The sequence below is a fragment of the Marmota marmota genome, unplaced genomic scaffold (genome assembly GCF_001458135.2).
Source record: "Marmota marmota marmota unplaced genomic scaffold, marMar, whole genome shotgun sequence".
In the NCBI taxonomy this organism is placed as follows: domain Eukaryota; kingdom Metazoa; phylum Chordata; class Mammalia; order Rodentia; family Sciuridae; genus Marmota; species Marmota marmota.
The window spans coordinates 3565715-3573028 of record NW_026000168.1 but is presented as its reverse complement, the minus strand read 5'-3'; the positions used below and the strand labels follow the sequence as shown (position 1 = coordinate 3573028).

Genomic DNA, 7314 nt, shown 5'->3' with positions numbered 1-7314 from the left:
GGAGGGCAGGGCTCCACGGGCCCCGCAGACCCCTCCTGCCCACTTCTGTCCCACCCGTGTCCTCCTCGAGCTCTCTCGACCCTCCCGCAGGGGGTGGGGACATGGCTCAGTGGTAGAGCACTTGCCTAGCATGCCCAAGGCTGGAGAGTTGATACCAGGAGCCAAAACACAACCCAAATCCTAAAACCAAAAAAATCCACGTTCCCAGCTAATGTACGACCCTGGACCAATGACCGAGATGTAGTCCCAGCGGGGACCTCTGTGACAACTGAGAGCAGCTCTTCCCCACGGGGTCCCTCTGACATGGTTCCCCGGGTCAGGGCCAGCCTCTGGGAAGCCAGGCCTACAATACCAGCTGTCTCCAACCCTCGGAATGTTCTAGAAACCTACTTTAATGTCTTGAGGAGCTGGGGCTCTTTGGGATACACTTTCAAACACTCTGTCCTGGAGAACAGCCCCCACGTAGATGTTCTGGCGAGGAGACCCTTGGTGGAGGGAGGGGAAAGCCCCTTTCCCCCTTGGGGTCTGGAAGGCCCTCGAAGGTGGGGTGCATGAGTGGGGGTCCCCCTGGTGTGGCTCAGGTGACCGGATCTTGTGGGAAAGCATCGTCCACACCGCAGAGCAGTCTGGAGCCTGGTCGCCATGAACTACTCTTCCTCACTTTCCTGACCCTGTTCTTCTTGGGACGGGATTTGCCTGGGACAGAAGGTCTCAAACTCAGGAGGGATCATGTCAGTGAGTGAATTAGTCCTGGGACAGGCATCGGGAGTGACGGGAACAAGAACAGGAGCATGTGCCCCCTCTCAGGTGGCAGCCACCAGCAACTCCAAGCCAAGTGTTACGGGCAGGAAGGGGACCCAGGTGCCGGCCACACCCTGTGCGGCCATCTCTGGCTCGTGTGCCCGGCTTCCTTGTGCCAGACCCCAAGTCTAACACGTGGGGACAACGAACCCTGGGCTCCTCGCCTGTTCACAACAAGCATTCAGTGATGACAAGGAGGAGGAGGATCCGGTCATTACTGTCCTAAAAACCGGCCGTGGGACCCATCAATCACCTTTCAGCCGGACGAGGCTGCGATCCCTGCTAACCGAGTCCAGATTTTGCTGGAAGTCCCTCGACTCTCTCATATTGGCAAAGAGTCAAAAAGTTTCTACACTCTGTGACCGAGGGGTGCAGACCTGTGTGTGATGGGAAATGCTGGCCGGCTTGGGCTTGAGGGCGGGAAAGTCCAAGGTGACGGGCGGGGGCTGGGGGCTGGCCTCTGCGGCTGACCCTCTCTGGTGATGCTGTGACCTCCCTGGCATGTGCCGTCCCTCTGCCTGTTATGTGTGGCCCCTGTCTCTTCTCCTGGCCACGTCCTTCTCATGCTCTGGACCTCATCTCCCTCCTGGCCCCTCAGACAGGGGAGCTGTCCTGCCGCCTCAGCAGCGCTGTGCACGGACGCTGACTGCGGCTGTCACACCTAAAGTATGTGCCTCTGGCCTGGCACAGCCCAAGTCTGCTGGCTCCCCTGGCCGGAGCCCAGCCCCAGGGACCTGTGCCACCCACGGGGCCAGGAGCTCCTCTGTCCAAGTTCTGGGAGCTGCGGAAGAATGGACACCGCCGCCTCCCTGCCCGGCCGTGGGCAGAGCCTTTGGCAGAATCCCCTCTGTCACCGGGACACTCTCTGCTCTGCCACTGGGGGCAGATGACAAGTCTGTGTTCGGGGAGTCGTGTCCTATCAGAGCGCCACAGAGAAGGCCATCCTTCCTTTGCCTTGCCAGGGGCTCTTTGGGCCACTGCTGTCCAGCTGCAGCCCACAAGCTCCCGGGCATGGAGACGGGATGGGAGATGGAGGGGAGGCAGGTGCCTGCCAGGCGGTGGGATGCTCTCCTCGGAGGGATCTTGGCAGCAGGAAGCCTCGAAGCCTGGGTGGGGGCAGGGCAGGGCCTGGGCTGGGAGAAGAGCAGCCCACGCTGAGCTGAGCGGGTGGCCTGGGCAGGGACATGCCCCCTGGGGTTTCCAGAGGGCCACAGAGCAGGGACCAGCCACCAGACTCTTGGTCACGGATGTGAGCCGCTCGCCCTGCACCTCGCTGGGTGAGTCAGGGCTGCAGTCAGCGACATGGCAGAGCCGCCCCGGGTCCCCCGCCCCTGTGTCTGCTGGGCGTTGGCCGGGACCCTCGCTGGAGCCATGGCTTCAACCACCTCACGTGTCTTCCCACACCTGGCTGCCTCCCAGCACGGTGGCTGGTCCCCAGGGCCGGTGTCCCCAGAGACAGAGCCAGGTGGTGTTTGGATCACGTTCTCCAGAGCAGATCTGGAGTCACCCAGCATAACTGCTGCCACGTTCTGTTCCCTGGAAATGAATCACTAAGGCTGGCTGTCACCCAAGGGGAGGGGACGGAAGAACTGTGGGCGTGCTCTGAGCCTCCACAAACAGCCAGGCCTCGGAGGAGCCGGGGACGTGCACACAGAGAGCCCGGAATCAACGATGGGCAAGGGGCCTGCCACCAGCCCTGGGCGGCAGAGGAGGAGCCTGCGTTGCGAGTCGCTCCGCATCCCCCAGGGTCAGGGACACTGCCTTCTGCTCCCAGGCCCTCCCTGAGTAAGGGTACCCACGACTTTAAGTTGATATGAGACTGAAGCTTTCAAGTGAGCCTTAAGATCAAGGGAGACTCTTAACCTGCTCAGGAAGACTTGGCCCTTGGGGAAGCCAACAGGAGTGATGGGGTGTCCCCGGAGTGCTCTTGAGAGCAGCTGTTGCAAATATAAAAACAACTCCGATTTGTCCCTCAATATAGACGGGTCGAGGCTCCTCCGTAGAGCATCATTTGCCAGGCCGTGGTCAGGGTCGTACGCATGTTCTGTTTGCTTCTCAAACCCTACAATGAGAAGCACTGGGCAAGCTCATCCCCAGGGGCCGCCGTGGCAGGACTAACACCCCGAGCCTCTTGCTAACGGGGCTGGGTGCTGACAGTCCCCTTCAGTAGGTCTCTCAGAATGTGTTTATTTAATTAAACATCTTTCAGTACAGAGATCACCGTAGCGTCTGGAGAAATTAGCCCTCTTCTCTGATTTCACGGAAGTGGGAGCTGATTCCACAGGCTGAATCTCAGGCCAGACCCTCTGCAGCAGACGCAGCATCTCAGCCGGATCCGCAGAGGACGGAGAGGGCGTTTCAGGATCCCAAGTCCTTTGCTCTATTTTCAGGTCTCTTGCACAGGCGGCGATGCCCTGTGGCGAGCTCTCCTGGCTCCTGACCCCTGAGTCCCTGGCTGTCCTGCAGGGCTCTTCATCTGGGTCAGTAGGGAGCCCAGGCACAGCTGGGCCAAGAATGAGTCACACCTCAGCACTTGAATTTAAAATGCCCTTGACCCCGGCCGGGTCTGGAGAGATGTTGGGAGGAAGCCCTTCCGGCTCTGTCGTGGAACGCCACGGTCATCTCGTGTTCGGAGCACCCGGGAGCCGTGTTCCTCCCACAGCACACATCTGTTGCAGACCTCGGGGACGGTCTGACGCAAGGTCACGTGCCGACAGCTGTTTATGTAAAAGCTGCGTGAGCGTCAGGACATCCTGTAACAACAGCGGGTGCCCTGGAGACGTCCACCGCTGTGTCCTTCTGCATGCTTCTTGTTTTCCTGGTGTCCCCCTGGCACGGAGGACATACAGGGCAGCGGGGGCAGCAGGGACCGTGGCCACCCACCGCTCTCTGCATCCGAGCACTGGCCTGATGAATTACGTCCCTCCAGGGAGTTTTCATTCTGAACAAAACTCGGCTTGGCGACAGCAATCTACAGGCGGACTCGGTCCGTTTTCAGGGGTCTTACTGAAGGCACATCGACCCCTTAGGAGCAGCCTGGTCCCCAGACAGACCCCTTCAAAGCCAGGTTTCCCAGCGCCTGTCACCCTGGGACTGCAGACAGATAATGACACACCAGGCCTTTGGGACATGCTCCTCTGACATGGCCTAAAGCTGACTGTGATTTCTAATTCTCCTCAGTTTGGGTTCCCTTGGAAACAGACGAAAACAAAGGTCTGGGGGCAGGGGATCCATTTGAGAGGTGATCGCAGGGAGCAGGACTGAAGGGGTGACTTGGGATCATGATTGGCGACCCAGGGTTCCTCAGGCTTGCTGCTCCGGGCAGGGTTGGTCACCTTATCCAGGCGGTCGGGTACTGGGCAGCACTTCCAACCTGACTGGTGGAAGGATGGTCTGGCGCTGTCCAAGCAGCTGCCGGATGACGTCAGCTCACAGCTGCCCACTGTGGGCACAAGCAGAGGCGCCCACACCCCACCACCTTTAGCTGGTCGATATTATCAGTCCATCTTTGAGATCAGGAAACTGAGGCTGAGGTGGGGGACGTGTTTGCCCTGCTGTTACAGAGCTGGTGACTTCCAGGAAACAGAGACTGTGCAAAGACCCCCCCCCGCCCTTCAAACCCCGATTGATGCCATCAAGTCAGGAAGATTCCAGACACGTTGCTTGGGGTAACAGGAATGCCCGGTGGGAAGGATAGGACAAGGGAAGGGGACACTCTCAAGGGAGACAGTGGGTCCTCTCAGAAAGCAGAGGGACACTGTGTTTCCCCGGCTCTCCAGTTTTATGGGGGATCCCAGACAAGTTTCCAGCAAGTCCTGAGCAGGTCCACCTCTTGACTTGTGAGTGACAGCAGGATGACATCAGACTCTCAAGTCCCCTCTGCCATGGCCACTCTAGGTCACCCACCTTGGCCTGTGCTGACCGGTTCTACTTGGATCCTTAACCATCCATGCTTACAGATTTCTTGGTTGGGAGGAACTCTCCTGACCTCCCAGGGCTTCAGGATCTGGTCACCAAGGTCTCCCCGTTCTGGGTAACCTGGGTTCCTCTCAACGTTATTTGGGGCCTGCATTTCTCCTGCAGTTGGCTGAGGAATATCCTTGTCCACTGAGGCCAGCCAGGGCTGCATGCAGGTAAATTGCTTTTTGGCAAAGAAAGCATGTGGGAGTCGGCACCGTGGGCCAGTTTACAGGATCACTCTCTTAACCTCCTTTTCCCACCGACCTCTCCTCTCTGTCCCCTAACACAGCTGTGAAGCAGGGCTGGGGTCCTGGCACAGGCCGTCTGACCACGGCCTCTCCTTGGAACCCGCCACCGTGTTCTGCCAAGGGTTGGGGGAGAGCATATGTCTGCCCCGTGCTGTCCCAGTTCGGGCAGTGACAGCTCCAGATGTGTCACCCCGCCCCACCCCTGGTCCCCGCACACTGAGATGCCTGGCCGTCCAAGTCCCCCGGGGCCTCTGCAGCTCCTGGCCTTCCCTGCAGGCTCCTGTCCAAGCAGCCGGACACACAGGGGTTCAAGTTGTCCCCTCCTCTCCTGCTCCCAGGAAAGCCGGAGGGAACTGGCTTTCCCACGCTGGGGTCCTCGGAGCAGCTGGAGAAGGTGGGAGGCCCGGAGTGTCTGGCTTTCACTTCTTCTGAAGGAGCCCTTTGATTTTAACGGTGGTCGAGGACATACACCAGGCCTGCTGAGTGGGGGCCCAGCCGAGTGACCTCTGTAATTCTCAGTTTCAATGCCACGACCACCGTGGGAAAGTAGCTTTAGCTGCAGACCCCGAGGTCCACACACATCTGGAGGCCACCCATGCAAAGCCAGGGGACCCCGGCAAGGAGGTCAGACGAGACACCGGCCAGCGCCTTCACTGGGCCGAGGACGTGGACCAGACGGGTTCCGGCAGGGAGCTCTAACTGGTGGCTCTAGAGGAGTGGGCGTGAGTGTCAGGCCCTGTTGCTGTGGCCGAGGGTGGCCCCTGTCGTGTCTGCAGAGGCCCTGCAGGGCACGGGTCACTGTGCCGTCCAGCGGGCCATGTCTCGTGGGGCAGGGGAGGTGCTGAGCCCCGTCCACAGCAGGTACGCGGATCAGCAGTGGATAAGCAGCCGAGGACGGAGGAGCTTCCTCCCCTGACCAGTCTCTCTCTGGGCCCCGGTGTCCCCCACTGTGACATGGGCATGGTAATGCCACCTGTCACGGGACCCGGGAAAATCCAGTGTGTGGGAACCTGCCGAGGTGGTTCGGGCCTCCTGCAGGGCGAGAACTCAGGAGCTGCAGGTTGCCTTCTGTCGGCTCAGTCATGAGATGCCTGGGGACTTCTAAATTGGGTGGTTAGCACTGCGTCGGGGGGAAAAAAAAAGAGACTTGACTTGTCGACATTTATCTTTGCAGTCCTGCTCCCTGGAGTGGTTTGGAATGTGATTTGTTCCGTAAAATAAGAGGACGATGAAGCGGGTTTTATGGACACTTTTAACAACCGTTTTTACATTTTTACTGTGCTTCACGGGCTTTGCCGAAGCCTGTGAGCCGAGGTGTCACAACAGTGAGGCAGAAGGGCCACGCCAAGCCCAGCCAGGACGCCTCGGGGTGACAGCTGCCAATCAATCACGCACTGCCCTGGGTGGAGGCGGCCGGCTGTCTCAGCCTTGGGTTCTGACCCTGAAATACGACTCTCTTCTGTTTGCAAAGCATCCTGTCTGGTCCCGTGGGCTTTCCCGGGAGTCCCCATTTTATAGACCAGAGAACGGCGGTGCCCAGGGATCCTGTCCTTGGTGCCAGAGTCGGTGCACACTCGAGCGGCCAAGGTTTGGACCTGAGCCCTGGCTGTTGTATACGAGTTTCTAGAACTTTCCAAATGTCTCTGTCATTTTCATTTGCCCGGAAGAGAAAAGCCCTCATGAGTGTCTATTTTTAGGGGCTGCTTTCCCAGGTCATGACGTCATTCTGCCTTGGAGCCCTGGGCCGGGGTCATTCACAACAGGCGCACATGTGACCCCGGGGCTTTTGGGGAATGAGACAGACATCCTGGAAGTTCCGACCCAGGCCCTTCCCGGAGGACTTACTCACGGGGGTCTGCGGGGGGTGGCAGGACGGCTGCACGGCCCCGCTCCTGCTTGGCGGCGCCTCGTGTTTGGGTTGGCGATGTCACCCATCGTCTTCTGGGAGCCTGGCACGTCCACCAGGGCGTTTGGTGTTTTTGTGTTGAGCTGGTATTTCTGGGTTGGTGGTGAGCACCTGGCTGTGCTTTCCCGGGTTCTGGTGGCTCAGGGAGGCATTTCCCCCCTTTTGTTGACTCCAGGCTGCCGTCTGGGCTCCCATGGCGGTGGGGGAGGAGCTGGGGGGCTGGCCGGGGAGCAGGGAGGGGTGGGGGGTGTTAGCCAGGATCCCAGTGAGAGCCTCAGGAATTGCAGGGATGGCCTTGTTTTGTTTGGGGGTGGGATGGGTTACTGGGATTGAACTCAGGGACCACCGAGCCCCCTCCCCAGCCCTGTTTTGTATTTTATTTAAAGACAGGGCCTCACG

At 59.5% G+C, this 7314-nt stretch overlaps 1 long non-coding RNA gene across 8 annotated transcripts in view; it reads right to left on the bottom strand.

Moving 5' to 3' along the window:
- Positions 1–372: 372 nt before the first annotated feature.
- Positions 373–7314, bottom strand: part of LOC107150025 — an 11996-nt gene continuing 5054 nt past the window's right edge. For all 8 annotated transcript variants that reach the window (XR_007341944.1, XR_007341947.1, XR_007341942.1 and 5 more), the window contains one exon: positions 373–7134. This is a non-coding gene — a long non-coding RNA (uncharacterized LOC107150025). The remainder of the gene's footprint in view (positions 7135–7314) is intronic.